This window comes from Passer domesticus, chromosome Z (assembly GCF_036417665.1).
Source record: "Passer domesticus isolate bPasDom1 chromosome Z, bPasDom1.hap1, whole genome shotgun sequence".
Taxonomy (NCBI): Eukaryota; Metazoa; Chordata; class Aves; order Passeriformes; family Passeridae; genus Passer; species Passer domesticus.
Genome location: NC_087512.1, coordinates 53719814 through 53744136, shown reverse-complemented (window position 1 = coordinate 53744136; position 24323 = coordinate 53719814). Strand labels below are relative to the sequence as shown.

The 24323-nt window shown below is 37.1% G+C and overlaps 2 long non-coding RNA genes across 2 annotated transcripts in view; one reads left to right on the top strand and one right to left on the bottom strand.

Moving 5' to 3' along the window:
- Positions 1–1575: 1575 nt before the first annotated feature.
- Positions 1576–24323, top strand: part of LOC135290895 (uncharacterized) — a 27194-nt gene continuing 4446 nt past the window's right edge. The window contains exons 1-3 of the long non-coding RNA XR_010353728.1: positions 1576–1643; positions 7723–7838; positions 15020–15173. This is a non-coding gene — a long non-coding RNA (uncharacterized LOC135290895). The remainder of the gene's footprint in view (positions 1644–7722; positions 7839–15019; positions 15174–24323) is intronic.
- The window catches only part of LOC135290894 (uncharacterized), a 26396-nt gene continuing 24738 nt past the window's right edge, over positions 22666–24323 (bottom strand). The window contains exon 4 of the long non-coding RNA XR_010353725.1: positions 22666–22957. This is a non-coding gene — a long non-coding RNA (uncharacterized LOC135290894). The remainder of the gene's footprint in view (positions 22958–24323) is intronic.

The window sequence follows — 24323 nt, the reverse complement described above, 5'->3', positions numbered from 1 at the left end:
AATCTACAGATTTTAGGATCTTATTCTTCAAAGTGAACATAGAAAACAGTGAAGCTCACTATTAGAAGGAGAGTTAGAATAAAATACAATGAAGTTTCTCACAATACTTGCAGATGTCAACAGGGAAATCTGAGTGTATGCTCATTTGAACATAATTTCATGGAAGAAACCCTGGGGATCTATTCTGCTTGCAAAGACTCATTGGAATTTCTTTCAGCAATAGCTTAAACAGCTTAAAAAAGTGAGTGAGTAAAGACTGAATGGTTTGTAAACCAGTGTATATTTTCAGCTTTTAGGGGCTTCCTAATATAAAAATTTAAAAGAACACAATATGCTGTTGAAACAGAAAAAAGTTAAATGCTGAAATTCCAAAATAGAATTATAAAAGCATTTTTCCTAAATAGAGACATTTCTGTGGTGGCATTCATTCTGAAAAACTGATATTTTAAGAAGAGAGATAGAGTGATAATTTTCAAGCATCTCTGTCCTGTATTTCCTTCACTGTATGAATATGCAAACATCATAGCACAATGTGAATACTTATTATCTATTATTACGTGGTTTATGTTTTCTGTTTTTTAGACAAAAACCATAAATATTTGTCCCAGCCATGAAGAGCTTGCAGTGTAAAGGTGAGGAGCCAAGAGAGAAGCATTCTTACAGTACAAGAGAAGAATGTCAGCTGGCAATTGGCCACATATGCCCAGCATAAAATTTTAGAAATGGAAGAGTTTTTTTTCAAAGGATTTGGTATGCAATGTATTCCTACAACTTAACACTAATGGTCAGCTAGCCTCCTGTGCACTTCAGTCCAAATTGCAGCCAATTATTGTGCTGAAAGTCTGTCCCCCAACTTAGAGCAGAGATCTATAGAGGATCAGGAGGTGAATTGCAATGCTGCCTAATGGGCCTGTTAGCAAGCTATGTCAAGGTTTGTAGCAGAGTCTCCATACGCACTTTATCCCTGCCATTAACAAGAAGGAATGCTAATACTAAAGGATAAGTCTAAGGATCTGACACAACCTGCAGACTATCACAATGCTCCAAAGCACCCAGCTATTAAATAAGACAAAAGTGTGAGGTTTTGGTTGCAGATGAAGATGCTTAGTAGCATATATAGGTCTTAGTCCTCGAGCTGCAGAGGTGCAGGAGTGTGGGCTGCCCCTAGACCAATTCTCAGAGACCGTGGTGGTAGCCACTGGGAAATGGTTGACAACATCAGTTCCAGGAGGAAACCAGCACAATCTGGAGAACATGGCTTGGATGCAGTTGAGGCTCACAAGAGTAAAAGAGGGCCAGCTCTTGCTCAGCTCCCAGCCAGCAGCACCTGTTTTGGTGCCGCAACCTTGCGCTGCAGCTGCTGCCAAAGATATTTTTTCTGACCGTGTACTCCCGAGGGCCTGCCCCTCTCGGGCTCGGGCCCCTTTCTGCCAGGTGAGGGAAGGAGAAGCCTGCCCCGGGGGCGCGGACAGCAGCTGTGGGTATTCCATGAATTCCCGGGATGCAGGGCCCGGGCGGGCTCCCGGCCCCGCCCCGGCAGTTCCCGCGCACGGCCGCCAGGTGGCGCCGCGCGGCTGCCGTGAGGCCGACCCCGGGCCGGGCGGGGAGCGCGGAGAGCCCTAATTAAATAATTAACGAAACAAGTAAGTGAAGGGATGACAGCTAGCCAGACAAAATCATAAATAAACAGATAAGCAAGGATCGAACTCTCTTTTGTAAACCCCATCCCTTCCTTCTTGCCGCAGTGAAGTTTTTTTGCGCTCAGTCAAGTCCCTGTTGGTTTCTGGAAATGCTGATTTGGACACAGTGGTGTGAAAAAAGAGCTGTTTAATGGAGAAAGTTGTGTTCCTGGGCTCCACCGTGGCAGGACATCACACCCAGGGACACTTCACATGCACAAGTGGAGGAGCTGTGGAAGGTGTGGGCCAGCACCTGTGCAGCCCTTACACGAATTCTTTCAGTGATTGTGTTTGGTAACACTTACCTACCATTTTAGTTTCCTCAGGAGTGGGATTTGGGAAAACAGCGTTATGGCACAAGCAGCTTAATATACTGCAATTTCATGAGACTATGATGATTTAGCTGCCTTTTTTTTATGTCCAGAGGGGATACAAATACCATAGCTGACAGTGGACTTGTGCTACATCATGACATAAAGAGGACTACACATACAGATTACAGCTCTTAGCATACCAAAGAAATATCTAACACAAGCAGTTTACATCATAACTGCAAATGTGGTTGAAGAACTAAGTGTTTGGATAAGTCTGTGACTCTCACAGGGCTCACATCTGCAAGAGATGAAACACATCTCTTGGAGAGGAAGCCCAAAAATGTATGGCTGTATGGATACTCGTATTGCTGAGCTAGCAAAATCAGTAACAATAGTGCATGATGTCACTTATCTCTAGGGCCTTTGCAATAATCCACTGCTGCTGTTGCCATGGGAGCTTGGCATATGCCTAAAATCCATAAAGGCAATGTTCCATGAGGTCAACAGACATTGGCTGATAGGCAAAAAAGTTAGTATGTCAAGAAGTCTGCAAATTAGGAAGCTAGAAATAAGCATCTAGGGTATCCAAGATGGAAGAAAAGCTCTTGTAGAAAGACTGGTGAGGAGACAAATTTTTGTCTGTTTGGTTTGTTTTTAATGCAGAACAAATTTGTGAGAAATTCTTCAGCTGAGTAAATGTCATTACAACAGTAGTACGCCCCAATCCTCTAAAAAATGAGTGAGGGTTAGCAATAATTTGTGTTTTAGTATGACTTTAGCACTCCCTTCTGACTTCTTGATTGCTGGATGTTCCAGAGCATTTGACAGAGCAGGAAGCAAGAACAGGGTGAAAACCTCTGTATGCAGAAGTGTGAAGGCTGCTGCGTAAACACACTAACATAACTGTCAGCTGAGAGACAGAGTCCGTTTTCTTCACAGTAGCTGCTACAATAATGTGGATTTTGTTTTCAGTGTGAGAATAATGTTCCTAACACACCATGTTTTAGTTGTTGTTAAATAGTGCTTATCTGTAGTCAAGGACTTTTCAGTGTCTCATGCTCTGCCGGTGAGGATCTGCAGAAGAAGCTGTTTGAGAGCATGGCCAGGACAGCTGACCCAAACTGGCCAAAGGAATATTTCACAACATTGACTGTCATGTGCAGTAGATAAACTGGAGGGAATTGGCTGGGAGAAAGTGGCTGCTCTTTTAGGATGGGCTGGGCATCAGTCAGCAGATAATAATTGTATTGTGTATTTCTTGTTTCTCTTGGGTTCTCTTACTCTGTCTCTGCTTGGCTTTACTATTTTTTAAAATAATTTTTATTATTGCTATATTTGTTTCAATTATTAAATCATTCTTATCTCAACCCCTTAATTTTACCTATCTTTTCCGATTCTCCTCCCTGCTAGGATAGGCTGGGAAGAGTGAACAGGAGGCTGCATGGTATTTAATTGCTGTCTGTTATTGAAGCATGGCAATTAGGTATTACAGTAAATTTTTTGTAAATGCAGCCATTCTGTTTCAATGCTTAAAATATATTTATTAGCTAGAGAGAGGCTGTTAAACTCAGAGGATGTTAAGTATAATGGGAATCTCATTAGTGGTCATTCACCCTGTTGCAATTAGTGTGGGTGTGGGTAGCTTGCAAATTTTGTTTGATTTCTGCTGCTGATTTGTGTGCTGACTTTTCTTGGAAATAACACCAGAAAATTCTAAAGATGTTGCATTATGAGAGTAAGGAGAATTCTGAGGACACTGCTGACTGCTTATTTGTATTTCACTTGACAGAATCAGAGAATGCTTTGGATTCGAAGTGAGTTCACACATTATCTACTTCCAACACCCCTGCCAAGGGCAAAGACATGTGCCACTGTACCAAGTGACTCGAAGTCCCATCTAGCCTGGCCTTGAACACTTCCCAGGATAGGGCATTCACAACTTCTTTGTATCAGTGCCTCACCCTACTCACAGTACAGAATTTCTTCTTAAAATCTATTCTAAAACTATTCTCTTTGCTTTCAAAACCATTCCCCCTCCCCTTGTCCTGTCACTATGTGCCCATTGCAAAACGTCCCTTTCCAGCTTCATTGTAGCATTTTTAGGTACTGGAAGGTTGCTAAAAGGTCTCTTCCCCTCCCCTCCTCCCTTCCCCCAGCTGTCTCAGCCTGACTTCATAGGAGAGGTGCTCCAGCCCTGTGGTCATCTTCATGGCCTTTGCATTAATGTCCTTCTCAAACAGCTCCGTGTCCTTGCTGTGCTGGGAGCCCAGGGCTGGAGGCAGATCTGCAGGTGGGGTCTCACCAGAGTGGGGCAGAGGGGCAGAATCCCCTCCCTCCCCTGCTGCCCACGGGCTCTGGGTGCAGCCCAGGACACACTTGGCTCTCTGGGCTGGGAGTGCCCATGGCTGGCTCATGTCCAGCTCTCACCCACAGCACCCCCAAGTCCTTCTGGCCAGGGTTGCTCTCAATCCATTCTTTGCCCAGCCTGTGCTTTATGTTGTACATGGAATTCTTTCAAACTGCATTGTAGGCCATATCTCATTTTCCCATGTCTACTAATTTATCTTTCTCCATCAGTCATATGTGATAGAATAATTTATTATGTGATACTTCAGTATCCTTTCTACAATATGCACCTTGCACTGACTCCATTACTGTATTCAGTGTGGATTCAGCTAATAAAGAGAGAGGCAAAGTAAGTTAATCAAAAGGAAACAGGATTTTTTTGGTGAACAGCAGTTAACCAGAGTGGCTGCCAGATGGCTCTGAACTGTACTCTCTTTATTTCATAATTTCATAATTTCATAGTTATCAAAACTCTTCCACACCATCCACATATTCCAGAATTTGACTTCTCTTATTGCTGGGAAGCAGCCATCAGGTAACAGCTGAATGATGCTGACAGCACTGACACTATTCCAAAGGTTATTCTGTACAGCCTGGAAGTTATAGAAAGGGACAAATTGTTTGGAGTTATGGAAAGTAAGGAAAGCTGTAGAGAGCTGTCCTAAGAGCTTAACAATTTGTTCATAATTTCACCATGGGTGTTTTGTTTCCAGTTGTTCTCTTGACCAAATATTCCCAACTAGAACTGCCTCCAGTTGCAGTAACAGAGCAAGTTTTTCCATAGAAATTATTCAATTTATTTTATGAGAATTTTAATGAGGAACAAAATGAAACAGAATGGCTTTTCTGGAAAAAGGAAAACTATATTACAAGAATATTATTTTTTTAAAAAGTACTATAAGTTATGCTTTCTCTGTATTTTAGTGTTATTTTCTGCTACATGATACCATGATCTTTGATAGTGTGATGACTTTGAAAAATACCCCACAACAACAGCAGTTCTTGCACACTTTTTGATACAAATTTGGTCTCATATATTCTTGGTTCCCAAAACATTAAAAACATTTCTTACATCTATGCTCCTTTCATTATGCAAATACCCTCCTACTGGTATAGTTACAGTTAATTCTTTCTGAATAATACTGCTGTACTCAGAGAACAGTGGCATGACACTCAAGGTAGTAGGCTGTCCGTATTCTGAGCCTCAAAAAAATGATGAGAAATGATAGATTGTTTAAAGCTATTGCTGCTGGCATTATTTTTGCATGTTATATCTTGTAATGTGGGTCTTTTTAAGGGCATAGGACTTGTGAAGTCATATGTGGTCTCTTAAATAAGTTGTGTGTGCATTATAGGCAAACACTAAGGAGTGAGAAGTGGTGGAAAAATAATAGTCTACAATTTGCTACTGCAAAGACTACCTTGGTTCTGGTGTTTGTGAATAGTGACATCCTTGTGACAGCACTGTGTTCACTGATTGCATGCTGGGAAGCATGTGTGAAACAGGTGTATTTATCAGAAATAGGATGGCAATTTTTAAAAATTGAAGACAAATGCAGACTTTTCTTTGTTTTCAATCTACTGTAAAGCTTAATTATATGGAAGATTCATAGGTTACTTTTCAAATTAAAGTATTATTTAGGAAAGGTTTGGTTTAATTCAGCAAAAGAGCTAGATGATATACTTTACATGGTTATTATCTTAAAAAAAATTAGGACAATTTTAAATAGCTCAGTTTCTTTTCTCAGGATGGCCTTGCTAAATAGTTTCAAAAGGATTATTTTCCTTTAGTTTTCATGAGCATTATACAAATCTCAAAATATTAAAACCTGGCCAAAACAAGTGTGCATAACTGGATATGTACTATTTAGGCCTTCAGAAGATATGGGTAAATTATTATTGTTGTTGTTGTTGTTTAGAATTTTGACTGCTTTCACACAGAGCTGCGGGAAGATCAGATAGTGCCCCAAGGTGGAAGACTCCATTGTTAATTTTATTTATGTCTGTTTATCATGCCAGTCTGTCATCAAATCAACAAACTCTAGGAATCAACCATCTCTAGGAATGAAACTTGGAGAGTTACCTGTCTCTCAGATTAGATTTCTTTTATACCATCTAGCCAGACCCATCAGCTCATAGATAGGTTGTGAAGTAGATTTTCAGATATTTATGATATGTAACCAAATTGAAAGTGTTGAAAATGAAAAAAAAAAAAAAAGAGTGTCAGTAAACAAACTGAATTTGTAACCTTGCTATATTGAAAAGGTGATGGGAGTGTTGAAGCAAAGGTGAGGTGTTACAGAGGTGCCATGGCAAGTTTTGTATGAGCCATCTCAGATATCTGAAACAGTTGACTAAACCCAAATTTCATATGGCTAATTTTCCCATCAGGAATAGTGTTTAAAGTAGGCTATGGAACACTAAACTATTCTCTTAAAGGAGATTTATATGGAATAATTTTTTTTCTCCCTAAGTCACTGCTGCAGGAATACTTGTGCTTTCTTTTGAAACACAAAGCACAAGGTGATACTACTGTCAGAACACTGTAGTTTCAGTGAAAAAGAACCATTTCAAATTTTAATTCATTTATATGCATTTAACTTTGCATTTATAACATTTGTCTTTGTTAGAATACAACAGGGAATATGGATAAAAGAGGTTTTATTCCAGAGAGAAGATAAGCAGTAACTCTTCACAGAGGTCAAATGTCACCTAAGAATTCTGACAAAATAGTATTTAATGTTGCTCCTTTATGTCTTGCTTCTTTCTTTTCTCTGTAATTATACAGTACTGCGCTGGATCTTGGTTTAAAAGAATCCTTCAGAAAAGGAAAACAGTTATTCCATCTGGTATACTGCAAGCACTTTAGAAAAAGTGATGTAAATTTTGACATATCTCAAAAAAACCCCTATGTAAATTACACATAAGAACATACACATGCAAATGCTAGCCTGTATCCCAAACAAGCTTATTCAGCACCCCAGATGTCAGCATGAAAATGGTTAAAACTCATGTTAAACAAGGAACTTAACTTAAAAGTATGATGTGCTGTAGATTAACTGTCCTGTTCTTGGAATTTTCCTCTGCTCTCTCATTTAGCTTCTCTTATGTTAAAACAAAAAGAAGAAAAAAAGAAACAAGAGAGAGAGAGAGAAAATAATATTAAATAAATCTTCACTTTCTTGCTCAAATGTGAGTGACAAAAAAAGGAATGACCCTCCAAAGCATTAGGATGGTCAGATAAGTCCATTCGTATTGTCCCACTCAAAAATAGTATAAAAAAGGAAAAATGCGAAACCTAGTCAAAATTTTGTATTTTGTTACCTAGTCCAGTAAGCCTGCCAGGTACTGGTGCTGACTTGTGGAGCCCTGTGTTCTTGCAGGATCACCATATGTGAAGGATCCTTCCAGCCTTATGCTTTACCTTGGCAGACAGCAGAATTTCCACGCACTTAGAGGCAGCAAATGAGAATCCCTGGATACATTTTTGCTGAGTAGGGTAGGTTTTTACTTGATGTTGTGTTATAGCTGTTGTTTGCATTTCCAGTAATAAAGACTGAAAAAAGAATTGTGTCTTCTGACAGACAGTGAGGAAGACAACAGAAATAGAACTGACTATGCACTGCTCAGTGCAATACTCACAAACATTCACACAAAAGTGACTGAAGCATTTCTTTTCACCTTTGGCTTTCCTCAATTGTTGCACAGGCTCTTTCCTGGAATTTCCATTACTCACTTATCCTCTACACTTGGACTGCCTGTCAGCTGCTGCTGCCTCCACAGTCCATTTAAAAGAGAAATTTGACATTTGAACTAGTAGCTATGGTTGCAGGCCATTTGTTTTGTTCTTGGTCTAAAGGAGCCACAAATTAAGATGGCTTTGCAGCATCTGGATAAACATTGCTTTATGTCTACATGGAACATCCATCTTTAATGATACCACATTTACTCTCTGCCAAGCACATTGCAAATTTGCATAGATTAGGTGAGTCAGTAGATGACAGATCATAATTTCTCGCTTGGGAAAATTTTCTACTTTCCTCATCTGCTTGTGGATTATTGTCTTATGCATTGAACACATCTGTGTTTCCTACCTTACATGTCCTTTTCTTAAATACAAATTAGAATCTTGAAACAATCAACTGATGGGTGTTTCCTTACAACAAATACTACATGTTTCTAACTTTCAAGATCTGTTTCAATCCAATTATGGGGCATGCATCATTGAGAAGAACAAACCAGAGTAGCAGTAAAATGTCATATAGTACTCCCATGAGTTTAAACATGGGTTTAAATTTGGTAGCAATGAGAAAGGAATTAAGTTCATCAATTGGATATTTCACTGAAAGAAGCATGGATAGTCTATTAACTGTGTGTAACACCATATAGTGAGCAAATAGTTTTGTTCCTCAAATCATTATAGGAAGAGAAAGACTTTATGAAGCTAAAAAATAAAAGAAAAGAAGGTATGTGTAGTCTGTGATTTATATTACGTCTACTACTCTAAAGAGAAAAAAAGCATTTATTTAAGAGACAAAGAATGTAAAATGTGAGGCAAACATCATCTAAGCCTGCTTTTTGTACCAAGCTAGCACAAACCTTGAGTTTCAGTAAGCATTTCTTCTCTGCTGACAGTATCCTTGAATCTATAGCTCTAGGCCTATTGCTAATGATTAGAAGAAGGATGCTTCTAAAAATATTCTTATTCCTCATCTCTGGTACTTGCTTATATATCTATATATCTCCATTGTTAATTTCTCTAAGTGCCCAATCCTTATCTTAAGATTAGTGATACATACTACCTAAGCAGGAATGATAGATACTTAAAACCTCAGAAATGATGCTGTTATGAGAGACAGAGAACTTTGTATGTTGGTAAACTCAGACTTAGAAGTCTGCGCAACATTTACCTAACTCCTGACAAACATTTCCAGCAGAACTGTGGCCCATAAACCGTCTGACTTGACGAGCCTGATTCTGTATGTGATCTTTTGCGTTGCTCTCACCATTCCTGTTTTGGGTACCAAGTCTGTATTTGTGTAACCTTTTTTTCCAAAGGTCCCTCTTCTTCTTACTGTGAGCAATGTATATGACTCACTTCAGGGCATTTTGGCAAAGAATGTTAAGTACATTAAGCAATTTCAAATAAAAAAGCATACTGTGTATTATTAATGTATTTACTCTGTATCAGGTTTACAGAACTCCCTGATCTGTTCTGAAATTTACTTGAATAACCACTTGAAAAAGAACTAATCTCTTATTTCAACAAACTTCAGAATAGCAAGTGGGGAAAACAAAGCTTTGTTTCACTAGGGTTTATCCATACTGGTCTACATTTTAGACTTAGTTTTTTAAGTATTATTCAATGAGTCTTCATTGCATTTCATGCTGCTAACAAGCCTAATCTGGAAAGACTTGGGAAAATGCCCTCATCATTTCCACATGTACCTTGTTGTCCTTAATTTGAATTGGAGCCATTATAATGTCTTAGACATTACAAAAACTGAAATAACATCAACTGGTAATATAAAACAATATTCATCAAAATGTGCCATGGAGGTAATTCATTAGATTTTACAGGATGGCAAAACTCACCAAGGGGGGTGTGTGTGTTTATGTGCACAATCTGCTGAAGCTGAAGAAACAACTGCTTGATGAGTGTTTCTTCCTTTGTACCAGCATACCCACTGAGCTGGTAATTATTCCTGCTTTTTATCTAATCATGATAAGGCAGAACACAATCTCTTTTCCCTGCTTTCTTCCTTCACATATTACACATAAAAAAGCATCTGTATTCTGAATGCATGTTTAATTTTTCCCTGTCCTTCACAATTAATTGAAAATGTTTTAAATTATATATACAGTAGCTAATGCTCTGCAAAAAATTACAGTGTCTATATAGGTAGTTGTACTGATCTATTCTCACAGACACAAGTCTAAGATAAAATCCCTGGAAAGTAAAGAAAAATCATGTGTATTCAATCAAAGTGTGTCAAAATATTCAGGAAAGCATTAAACAAGAAATAGCTAATCCTGGCCTTTTCTAAAGTAAAGAAAGTTGGCTATACAACTAACATTGAAAAGCAATACTGACAAATTCTTTTAGATTCTTAACTGTGAGACATTTAATAAAATACAATTTTATAATCACAAAGGTTCAATTTCAAGATAGCCTAAATCCCACTGAGAGACTAAAATCCCATTTAGAGATAATAAATTTCATTGAATTTCCCTTTTAAAATTGTATTTCTGGAGTGGATAAGTATAAAAATTATTTATTTATATATTAGCTTGAGCATATGAACTTTGTGTAACTTTTTAGTGGAATACATCTACCTGAATTAAAATAGCACATTACAAATTCTTCAAAACATAGGCAATACCTTTGTTTTACATCTGTATGGTGTTTGGTACTACTGAGACCCACAAGCTTATTACACATACATAGTAGCAAGAGTAGAAGCACTATTAATTATTTTAATTAATAATAAAAATATTAATTTTTTCCTATATTCAAATCAGAATGCAACAAATTATCATTCCATTTATATGGACAAATATACGCATGATAGAAAACACCATATGTATGCTGGCAGTTTAAAACCAGTTATTGTCTTAGATCCTGTGGTTGAAGACTCTGTTATTTTTGGTTTCTCCTTGTAGTAAAACCACAAAGGAATAAAATACAAGCAGATTATTTTAATTCTGATAACAATCAATACAAATAAGTGAAATGAAAAAAGAGAAATGTTCAGGAGAAAAAGGAGAGGAGGGGAGAAAAAATTGAATGAAAAAAAACAAGAGAGTTACAGATATTCAGTAAATGCAGAAAGCAAAGCCAACCCAACAGTATTTATGATAAAGATTTCTATCTGAATTATTTTCAGACTATTTAAGTCAGTAATGTGTTATCCTTCTTATTTGATCCCTTTTTTAGGCAGCTGTCAAAATCTTGCTGGTTTCTACTGTCAGAAATTTTAAACATTTCTCAGGTTTCTCCCAAAGATTTCTATCTTGCTCGTAATCAGTCCTTATTCCTCCCACAGAAGATTAGTATTTTTCTTTCACTTACATAGGAATCTATTAATCATCAAATTTTATTTATCTTGTTTGTATATGTAAGATACTGAAAAAGCATCTTCAAAATCTGCTAACACTCGTGGAATAATATCATCTTCCTATCATATAATGTTTGAATTCCTATTGCTAATACTAAAAATTTCTTTGATACACCTAGATTAAAAGTAAATAAAATAATAGCATAATTGCATTAAAATTATGAACATACTGTGATAAAATACTCATGAAATATACACCAAACCTGAACAAGAGAGTCAAAAGCCAAAATAAAATGACACATATAGAAATGCTGAGAAACAACAAAGCAACCAACATCCAGAAAGGAATCCGGGGAAATCACATGGCTTGAAACAAAAGATAAACAAACTGGTTGATGGAAGACATGCTGTGCAGAACAAGCAAATCCAAACAGCATAAAATAATGTACAGAAATGACTGAAATATGATACCAAATCTAACATAAGGATTAATGACGCAGACAGAAAAATGAATACATAATAATAATGGTTAAAGGGAAGGAGGAAGTACAAATGCTGTGTGTCTGAAGCATATATGTTGTACAGTGCCAGTCATTTTGCCTGGTTTTGCTTTGACATGTATTTAGCACAAGTAGAGTTTTGTCTAGGGATCTAATCCAAGGCACGAGGCTAAGAAAACAATGTCTTTGCACCCTGCTGGATACCCTCCTTGAGAGAAACCCAAAGAGAATATTGAATTCTGTTTCTGGAAAGACCCAATTTGCAGAGGTGTAGAATTGTTGTATAGACACCTTACACACTTCTTTCTATTAACAATGCACTGTCATGCCATGTGTTTGAGAAGGGTAGGAAGGAGGACATAGGATAGAAAAAGGAGGCAGATTGTAGAGCTGTTGGAAGAAGCAGAGTGCCACTATTCTGTTTTCATTTTCATTTTCAAGCTGACTCCTAGCGAAATGGTGTCAAGCATATTTCTCACCAGCCCAGACACCAGAAAAATCAGCAGGCTCCAGATGAATGGAGACTGTACGAGGGTAAGGAATGTTTACAAGTTATCAGAATGAAACTTATGATAAATTACACAAACAGTAATTGCTGTAAAAGATCGACAATATGTAAGGCAATAATTCTAGTGAAAAAGTAAGAATTTCAGTAACTGATAAAGGGGTTAATGAATCCACTGAAAATTTTATACTTAAGTCCCATTTTGATGCTCAAATAGAAACTTTGTTCAGTATTTTTAATGACATTTTAACTAATTTTAGCTATTTTATGAATAAATGCTTTAAATTTAATTACATTAGAACTAGAAGCAGTATAGGTATGCTGTTTATTAACATATTAATGTAGGATGATGAAAATGCCACAATCTTGTGATTAATCTCTTGTTAAAGAGGTAACCTCCCATGAACAACTAGCCAGAAATGTGGAAGGGAGCATTGGTAAAACAGATGTTCAAATCTGGAAGACAATGAGGAAAGAAATAGGAAGCCTTTGGGTTTTTTTTGCAGATTTTCTTCTCTGAAGGTTACTCAGAAGGAAAAGCCAAATAGATGTGTGAGATCACATGAGTGTTTCAGAAGGCTGCAAAGCTGTCTGAAGGGGATAAAACCAGATCAAGATGTAAGAATTTCCTGTAAGGATTAAAGCAGCTGTTCAGGTGTGGTCTGAGAACAAAAGCCATGTCTGTGGATGTGGACCTGTATTCTGACAGCTGGAGAGCAGAGTTCCCACCAGAGACCAACGAGGAATGGAAGACATGGAAGCACCTTTACAACCTTTCCCCTAGAACCACAGGACTTTCTTATCCAATCACTGCATCACCTCCCACCCAGTCAAGTGCCTGAGATACTATCTGTGATCTCCAAACTAGTCCTGCCAATAACAGAGAAAACAGTTAAAACTTGTTTTCTTTTAAAAAGTGTATCCATGCAAAGGCCACAGTGGGAATGGCTGGTTCCAACTATAGGAATGATCTGCAGGTGTCATCTTGCAACTGCTCCACTATCATAGAAAAGTACTAGATGTGTTGCTCTCACAGTTGTACCAAATCTAACTTTTATAAGAATGAAGCCCCAAAAAAGCAGTAGTAGTCTGTGTTGCCATTAACAATGCCAATGAAATCAGAAAATACTGGAAATAATTTTAATGTTTAAATTTCCATCACTTCATTTCTACAGCTTGCTATTAATGAATATATTTATTTATAAAATTTGTAAAAAACTTTGAGTATCTAAGAATTTTCTTCCCTGTTTTTTGGGGGGAGGGTTTTGTTGTTGTTGGGGTTTTTTGTTTGTTTGGCCTTTTTTTTTTTTTTGTCTGGTTTTTGGTTTGGTTTGGTTTTGATTTTGGGAGGTTTTTTATTGCTGAGGTTTTTTCAGGTTTTTGGTGTTGGTTTTTTTTTTTTTTTCTTTTTGTTTGTTTGTTTTGCTTTGGGGGTTTTCTGCTTTGTTTTTTTTTTTTAATTGAAATTCAATATTTTCTGTTAATATAAAACACTCCAAATGCTTTGTTGCTTCAAGTAGGCACTATGTATCATTTGGCTGTTCAGTTTATAATGCAGACTCATTACCATACTCATTATTGTGAATTATGGAAGTTTCCTGGCTGGTCTTCATTAACCATCTGGCACTTAAGCACTGATTTGTGTTTATATATAATGTTAATTTTATGAAAGCACCTGAACATCCACTGGTAACATGCACCTAATCTGTTTCTCTGAACTTTTGCAAAACCTCAGTGATTTCTCCAAAGCAACATTTTGCTTTGCATTTTATTATTTTATTTGCATACATGGATGACATAACATAATTGTGTGCATGCAATAACAGAGATAATTTTGTTCTCCTCTTTCAACTGCTTTTTCAATAAAGTGGTTATTTTCTCCATCTTATACAGTTGATACCTTAATGAAGCCTTAACCAGTATCGGCTTTTCAGACCTTGTTCTTCACAAAGCAGTAGTTTTGTGCTCAGTACATTACAACTTTATTGCTTCAGATAAATTTCCAAATTTTTTTATAATTTTCTTCTGAAACATTGAGAAAATATATTTTGAGACGTACAAAATTTCAATAATTACATTCTAATGCCTACAAAGCACTAGGGTATACTTTTAAAAGAGCTGACAGAAGAATAACACAGGTAAGGTATAGCTCCTTTAGCCTTTTCAATTTCGTAACATTGCTTTTCATCTAGGTCTTGATAATTAATAATTTTCAGTGAAAAAAATTGTAATTATTGCACTATCATTATCAAATATAGTAAATAATCAAGGTTTCCCAACATTCATTTTAAAAACATTTCAAATATATTTTATAAATATTTTTTATGTTAACAGCCTGGAAACATTGGGAAATATATTAACCTCAAATTACAATGTCTGCCTCTTCAGCAAAGTCTCCATCTTTCTAAGCTGTACATTTCTTCAAATTATTTGTGTGAGCCTGGAGAGTACTATTTTTTTCAGGAGCTTTTCCAGCTGAACTGGTTTTATCTAACTCATGGCCTTGTATATTGGGCCATTAAGAAAAATGACCCCAGCCCTGAACAGCTACCCCAGGCCAGCAACGTCCCACATGATCAAACTCAGAGATGAACCACCCTTTCTTAACAATTTTCAGAGAAGAGCACTGTAAGCAGTGTGACCGAGAAAAGTCACTGATCCATTAAACACCACTGGAGCACTGGTTGGTGAACTGAGATAGAATCCTGTGAGAGAAGAGTTATACACCTAATGTGGGACAAGCATGTGTGTGGGGATTTCAGCATTTTGAGGTAAGTTTGGATATTAAACTGTGGTCCTAATTGTTTTTCTGATCCTGGATGAAACTAAGGGGAAGACCTACTGGTGCCCATTGCAGATAAGCTCAGGACAAATGCTCAGAACCCATTTCAGAGCACTTATATTATTTTGAAATGAGCTGCACTGTTTCCTTCTGTTTCCATGATCTGTTCTGTTTTCCCCCTTAAAGAATACAAACCCACATTTTCTGCCTTCTTTTTCCTTAAGAATTTGCTGTGTATAAGCTACTGTGGTTAGAGTAGGGTAGGAAAGCTGCTGAAGCTGTGCCATTGTGCAGCTGTAAACAAGAGAGGACCTGTACCATCTTGTGAAATATTTATTTGAAGGACTTAGATGGCAGCACGGCCTGAGATGTTTTCTCCTAACCTGGTTTTCATCATGCTCCATGTATTGTCATGGGTGAATTAGTAAACTCTCCATGATGCATACCTCTTAGTGAGGCCACACTTAGAAAAGAAGAGAAGCTTTCAACCAAGAGCTTTCAAAGAAGCACTTTTGGCCTCCTTGATAACTGCTCCCAGCAGAAGGCAATGTCTTGGAAGGACAGGATTGCATCTGTTACCTCAGACAACCCTGCAGACCATTGCTGGGTGTGTTAATCAGTGTGTTAATCAACTATGCTGTCCACATGCACCAAGGTGCCTGGGCATAATGTCAGCTGGATTCTGCCCTCCTCCCCTGGATCAAGAAGCCAACCCAGGTTGTACCTGGCTGTGTTACTAGCAGTAAAGGAGTTTCTTCCCTTCCCAAACTTTCATTTCCCCCATACCTATGAGAAGCATGTATTTTTAGAGCAGAATGCTGTCCAGAATGAATGGAGTGCAGAGTCACCAGCATAAAAGCCTGGTTACAATGTGTCTAAGAGCAGTTGGCAATAGTAAATCATAGACTTAGTATAGGTGAAAATTGGGTAATTTTTGTATTTAAAACAGATTAACTCTGCTCCCCTGCATTTCCCCTTGAACTATGCTATCAAGTAGATATATTGACTATTCCTCTGTTTGGAACATGAAATTTATCTAGAAAGTGCCTCATTATTTTGTCCTGGGCCTACATATTAATTGAAATAAATACTGAAACATAAGGGTGACATAGCCAAAATATCAGTACTATTTGAGAGGCTGACAGAAAGCTAATTGTAATATAATGAAAATGTATACTGCAGACATCCTGCAAAAACTTACTTTTATATTGAATTACGTTTGAGCTGTTGCATTAGTGATCTTGGCAAGTATGTCCTCTTGCCTAGGATTGGGATTTTTATGTGGGCATCCCTATGCAAGGAGTAAGTAGCAGGACCTGTGAGAATCTGTGAACAAGCCCTTGGTCTTCTGACACCTGGTAAACCTGTCAAGGATCTGAAGCACTTCAGTAAGGTGTCATATTCACCAATAACACCAAAACTGGCCAGGCGTTTGTTCCTCAAAAGCATGAAAGAGAAAAAGCATTTGATGAAATGAACCTGTTCACAGTGTGAGAATAAGGCTCTGTGTGTTTTATAGACAGTAGACTGACAAAGTCCAAACCATGATCTTTTTCTGGCACAAAGCAAGTACACTGAAACAATTTCATTTTGCAGGTTCTTCCTTCCTCTGAGGCATTTTCCACAGCACTTTCTGTCTGTACAAAGTTCCCAGGAGGTCTGTGAGCACATGGATGCTACTGCTGAAATAACCCTGCATGGCCCTGTCCTTACACTCTGCTCTTGCTGCCTGCTTCTGACCCCCATTAGAAGTTCAGCTAGGTGGAAAGGTTGATCCTTTATGGCTTGTTTTTTATGTCCACCCATGCATTCCTCATGCATGCAGGAAGCACCCTATTTACTTTTTTAGAAAACAACATAATTTTAATTAATGCTTTCATTACCTCCTTTCTCATTTTGAGTTCCCACTAGTTAAATTCTACTGACAGTAAGAATAGTCCAAAGATCATGGTTTACAGACATTTGCAGCATTATTCACTGTTTGTATGAAAATTATCTTATGTAAAATAAGACTGTAAATTACTAGTCCATTGCAGTAAATGAAATAGATTTCCATTCATAATAACACCTAATGACTTTTCAGCAATTATCGTTATTTTTCAGCTCTTGGTCTGCCTTTAGATTCTCAAAAAGCCAACCCTTCAAATAAAGGATTTCTGCCCTTTGCTGTACTGATGCATACATTTAAGCTTTGAAGATAACAGGTCATCAGATTGTGATGGCATCAATTAGCTATGATATTCCTTTGGGTAAATAGCCAGAATGATAGAAGCATAATGACAGAAAACAGGAAAATTATTTGCTTAAGTGAAACTGTGCTTCTCCAGACTGTATTATTCTTATCAGTGGTAATTGTGGAATAATAGGAGTAAACATTGTAGGAGTAAATGTATTTAATAACAGTAGAAAAATCAGCTTGTATGTAATCAATGTGTACTGGCATGCTTTCAAAACAATTCAGCTAAGCTTTAGTGAGGATTTCCACAGCACTGTCTGTTACTTGCTGTTTCTCTTAAAACAATACTCATTATTTCTTACAACTTCTGAAATATACAATGAATTTTTATAAAATCAGAATTGAGCAATTATTACTCTAACTATCACTGAAACAGGAACTGCCATTTAAAGTAACTATAATGTTTTCCTAATTTACCCCTTAACGTATGCATATCCAGAACTGTCAATTACATTTTATAGTGCCTATTGCAAACCATTCTGTTCTACAAGAAAATCACATTCATTCTGGATTGTAGTGTCACTTTTATTGATCTTTATTGCTTTAGTCAATGCTGCCACAACTTCTCTACCTTGTTCAACAGAATATATCAGTGTAGCCCTTTCCTTTGGAGGAATACATTATATTTTGTCAGAAGACTTTATATTTTTGTATTTCTTTGTACAAACAGTTGGTGCTGCAGCTGTAAAGTTTGCCTGTATGGAGACTGACCAGTAGTTTGCTTGAAGTTTGCTTGAAGTTTGCTTGAAGTTTGCTTCCATTTGATCTGAAGCAATATGCATACATCTTCCAGGAAACATTGTTATTGCATGGGTAAACTTCAAATTCATTTCACTATTCTGTGCAGCTGCACACTGTGATTAGGTGACAGAAGTCAGTAATCATTGGCTCAATGCTGCTCTATATTTTGGAAAATCTGGTTTTGGGACTATTTGTGAGAGCCATTAGAACAGACGTTTGTGGGGAGATATTTTAGAGTAGGGGCTTTAGTCATTTTCTCTGTTGTGGGTTTGTAGAATGCCTCTAGTGTTGCGTCAGCCTGCAGGTTCCTGGAGAATGGCAATTTATTGTGAAACCTTTTTGTATACAATGTTGAAGCAGCAATCTCTGGAGGACAGCAGTATTAGCACTGTTGACTGTGATTTGACTTTGCATAATTACCTATGTGTTCTTCATTTTGGATGCCACTTCTTCTACTTAATCTTGCATTGCCTGACAACTTGAGGTGAAAACATAGTTAAGACTGAGTGTGGTGCTGCATAGTCTTTGTCCTGGCTCTACAGAGTTTCCAGTGTGTCAGAAAAGCTGTCAGCATCCTAAAACCTTGTCTTGGCATTATCATGCCACTACTAATTTTTTCTCATATTCCAAATGAACATCAAACTGCTCAAAGTCAGGGCATCAGTTTCTTCCTCCATCTGTGAACATAACTGAAAATAAATAAGCTAAGAATTGCATTTGACTGCAGGATTTGGACTGTGAAAGGAACAGTTTGGACCAGGTTCTCTGTTGGAAAGAGCTACAGATTCATTTGAGTTAAAGGTAAATAGTAATCACAGCATGCATAAATTATCAAAATTTGTACTGCTTTTCTTTAATCCATCCAATGGAAAAAAAATATATGTGTGGTAATCCGTTTTTAATCTAATCTCTTTCATGTTCCTGTATAGAATATGATTACAATGGGCACTATTATCTTCATACATGATAGTTCTTTTTTTTTGGGAAATTTTGAAATTTAGATACATGTATTTAATGTACTACATCATTATAACTTCATCACTAAATACAGAGCCATCTGAAATTGCATCAGAAAGCTTTCTGCAACTACACGGTATATTCAGATATGTCATACATTATAAAAAAAATACTCTCCTTGAAGCTCCATAGATTGTACTGGCCTTTGGGTTTAATTTACAGTGATCCAGAATATTGGCAATTAAGCAGTGAAGCCAGTCCATAAGTATCTGCTATTTTGACGAGGCAGATTTAAAGGAAAGAGAGCACAGAAAAGGGCACATTCATTTTCTGTCATGTTTTGACAGCCCAGAGTACCTAAAGAGATTGCTTTTGTACAAGGATAAATACACTTACACTTAAGGAAGGCTGCCAAATGGATTCTTAATAGTTGAGAGAGGACATCTGGTGATATACAATTTTAAATGGTTAATGATTATTTTTTCCATCACTACTTTCTCATAGTAATAAGAATTAAATTAATTTTTACAATTTCGTATAGATTTTTAAGTTTAATATTCACTTTCAAAAGTATATTACTTGAAACTTTGTATGTGGGATAAAAACAAGGTATGGGTGACAGTATCCTATAGTTTCATACCCATCCCTGTCCCCTCTCTTGCCCAGTAGATCTGTCTAAAACCTAGGTTCTGTGATGTAGAGAATATGATGGCCAGACACTAACATAAACTTGTACTCAGCTGTCGCTGAATGTAAGTCGTTTGCCAAGAAGGAAGTGTTGCAGAAATAGGGCTCGTAAGCATACTGTTAAGGAGTTAATTCCAACATCTTTTACTATTTCAAGAGATTTTATTTATTAATTCAATTATCTACACCTCCTGTGGGGGAAAAAAACCAAAACATTTAAGCTTACATTAAATGGCTATTCAGGTAAGGCTATGAACTCTTGGGAGAATGAAAATGAAGACACCTGTCTTCCTGTCTTCATTCACTCTGAAGAGAACAAGTGCTATTTGGAAGCCTTCACAGCTTTGACTGAAAATAGTGTAACCGAAATTTTTTTAAAAAATAGAAATTGGCATAGAATCAATTTTCTATATGGACAGTTGAATACATAATGGACAGTGGCAGGGAATGCAAAATACGTGGACCAGTGATGACGTTACGGTGTTAATACATGATTGTGGAGAGTCCAGATAAGCAAGCTCATCTACATTTACTCTGAGAGGCTTAACAAAGTGAAGTCTTCAGTCCTCGTACTCACATCATTGCTGAGTGTGGAGTATATGAACTTTCACTGATGGTCCTGGGAAGAAAACAGCAGGGTTGTTTGTTGAAAAATTTCCATCTGAACTGAAACTGTAGGGACAAGAAAAATTTTGGTGTAGAAAAAGCTCTGGTTACCTGTTACTCCAGGAAAACAGCGCACTGGGTGTCACTGTGGAGAAAAATCTTCTTAATGAGGGAAAGTTAATCAGTAATTTATTGCCCATGAATTGGAAGGAAAATAGTACAGAAAACGCTATTGTCCTGGGCCACTGGAATACAGCAGTGTGTTGAACGCAGTGAGACAATATAGTCCAGAAAAGAAAAGATTCATATTCTGTTAAGTGGAAAATTTCTAACCATGTAAAATCTCTGGTTTCACAATGCCTTAGAATTTATCCCAAAAGCCATTGCCAGCTAATTACTCACCCTTGTCAGAGCCCTGCTACCAAAGCCATCTCTCTTCACTGTCTCCAAGTACTAGTACACATCATAATGTTTCCCCCTCTTAATAATAAGGGGGCAAACAATAATTTGCTCTTTTATGTAAGCAAGCTCCTTTCTTCCCCCTCCCACCCCTCACCCTCCTTCTTCTTTCCCCTTCAGATTTTACAGCTGCTTGAAACATTTCACTTAGAGCCATAGCAATTGTTCCCAGGCTAAAGATGAACTTGCTGTTTCACTTTTAGTTATGAAAAATGGATTGCGTGTCTGCTAGCCTGTTGGTTTTTTGTTTGTTTGTTTGGTTTTTTTTCCCAGCAGTATCAGTTAGTATAATATGGGACATAACCTTTCCCAGCAAAACTTTTCTCATTCTGCTCCACAGGGACCTTAAAATTCATTCAAGTACACTTACTGAATTATGAGTGCTGTACCTGTAAGACACAGTGGGACACCTGCACTGTTTGTTTGTGGAGTTATTGCTGGGTCTAAAGGCACTCAATCACTGGGCAGACACTATCTAGACTGACATGTGAAAAAGCTTAAAAAAATTGCTGGACATTTATATTTTCATGGGCAGCAAAAGCTTTCAACTTACTGTGTTTGGAAACACATTCCTAAAAACTGGGCAACATGAGAGTCATAAAGCAATTTGTCCATTTATCCAGAGATAAACCACTGTAAACAGATTTTCATATTTATCAGCCACCTACCCATTATAAAACATGGAGGTCTCATATGTGGTTAGTCAATAAAGTACTATTTGTCCATAGCTTATGTTTTTAAGAGCCTTGTATAATTCAAAGTTAGGAACCTAATAATTTTTGAAAACACAATGTTACAAAGCCTACCTTTCATGTAAAGTTATTTTAAAACAAAAGCAATCAAAACCAACCACAATAATAAACATCTTCAAGTAGTTCTACTGTTAGACAAGAACTGAAGTTTCAAAAAGGAAAAATCAATTTAAATGTGGTCTTCCAGTGTAGATAGATATATTCTATGACTCTTCAGCTGTTGTGTTCAATAGCCAGCAAGATAGGTATGTAAAACTATAAGAGCATAAGTGAGTGCTCCTGTTATAAACCACAGAAAGTGATGACTAGTTTTTTTCTTTCTACTTCACAGTGGAAAATCCAATTCTTTTGGTCTATTTTAATGTTTTAATTCTGTAGTAATTATAAGAAAGGCAGAGATTTTTTGCCATTCCCTTCACATCTCTTATTTCTCACTTGAGGGTAACGGTTTTCTGCTAAAAGCTAATTTTCTTTTTATTTTCTTCTGTTAATCATAATTGGCATAGCAGTACGCTTAATGACACACCGAAAGCCTGGCTAGGAGATCCTGTTCTCTAATGTATTTTAATGTCAGTCTATCTGACTACTTTTCCATTAATGTGCACAGAACTCAAATATTTTGCACATGCAAATCTCGTAAATCTAGTAGCTGCCTGAGTAAACTATTGCCTGAGCACACTATTGAAACTCCCCATGAGCTTTTTTAAGAAGTTCTGCTGTAAGAGCCTGATTCAAGGTCTGACTTTATTTGACAAAAGGCTGCAAGCCCATGAAAATAAAACAAAAAATCCCACTTTTTTTTTTTTAACCACTTATTCATAGGCTATGTTAGTGGGCATTGGTAGTTATTTACCATTCTACTATTTTTTGTGCATTTAAAATACATATGTAATTTATTGTGGAATGATACATTACTGTCTCACTGCTGCTCAGTCTCATTCCAGGAACCCTGCCTGTAGCACCGCTGTTTTCCCACCCCCTCCTCTGCTCTCTCTATCTCTCTTCTCCATCTGCTCTGGTCTTTCCTATCCTACATTCCTATTCTCTTTCCCCAGGATGCGCCTCATCTATGGAAAGCTTTTGATTCTCCTGATATCCTCAGAAGGGAAGAGAGAAAATAGTGGAGAAGTTCAGGACTACAGCTGTCATTTTCATGATGCTATGTACACCTTTTTATTCCTCTTCCTCTTCCTCTTCCTCTTCCTCTTCCTCTTCCTCTTCCTCTTCCTCTTCCTCTTCCTCTTCCTCTTCCTCTTCCTCTTCCTCTTCCTCTTCCTCTTCCTCTTCCTCTTCCTCTTCCTCTTCCTCTTCCTATGTTCTCCGTCCCCTCTTCCCCTGTGTCATGGGGTGGAAACTATACTAACCAGTTCTCTTTTTTTCTGAGTATATGTGTTCTCTGTCAGTAGAGAATCTCAATATTTTTAAATCCTTGGGCATAAAGAGAAAAAGACTGTAATGTTGCATGAGTGGTTGATCAATATCCATCATCATTCAGGCTTGCAGTCAAACCAAGTATTAGTCCGATTACACAAATGGTGGAGCTTCTGAAGCACCATTTGGATAAGTGCTGTATTCTCAAACAATGGGATTTGCAATACATGTGAGCGATTATGTGATTGGAATGGGTAAACAATACAGATTCTGGGTGATAAAAGTGACATGATATTTTATGTACTGCAGATTGACAACATTGCTGCAGCAAGGAACAACACATTTTTAACACACTACAATTCCCCAAGGCTAATTCCCAACCAGGCATAGTCTGCGTGTGACATAACCAATTTTGTTTCCAGCAGGTAGAAAACATAGCAGTTAAAAGTAATGAAATCTTGTCAGCTGGATTACTAACTTGTTTGTATCAGGGTCCACAGAATGAGTTGGGAACACAGAAGGGTTCTGTGTGTGGTGCAGTTACACACATGACTGTGCCTGCCAAGTATTATAAGGGTGAGTATAAAGTCCTCATGTGTTTGAATTCTTAAAAAACCCCAAACACCTTTTTCTTGTAGACTATGGAAAGTACAGTATCCAACAATGCACAAATACTAGATGTAATCAGCCACAAAATGTCTGATTTTCTGAAGAGTTATTGAATAATTTAGCTGTTTTCTCTTTGTGTAAAAATATTTTCCCATGCATCGTAAGAAGAAAAAATTACAGTGTTCTCTCTATTTTTTTCTGCTATTCTATTTGTAAATTATTATATTAGAATTATGTCCAAGTAGTGATGAAGACTACTTTGTGTTAGATATTTCTCCATTAACTCATTTTTTATGTGTTTTGAATACTCCTGGTAATCTTTGTGGAATGACTCTTAGAGATATATTATAGACCCACTGTGGTATTTTAGCATCACAACGTTACATCTCTAAAGAAAATTAATTACTTTATTTCTAAGGTAATTAAACTTGCTTGTAACAATTTTAAAATCTGACTGGAAAAAGATTAGACTAACAAGTGTCACTGAAGTACTAAAAAATGTTGCAATGCCTTCATTTTTCCTCCTTAGCTTCTGATATTATGATAACTAAGATAGAAAAGAAAGTTGCTTTAGGGAAATATCACACACTATTTTAATAAAGATACAAAACAGCCAGCTGGGCATGTATATTTATATTTATGCTTTTGATAAAACATATTCCTTGCAAGCCCATAAAAACTGAGGGGAATATGACTACATGGATCTTCAATGATAATCTGC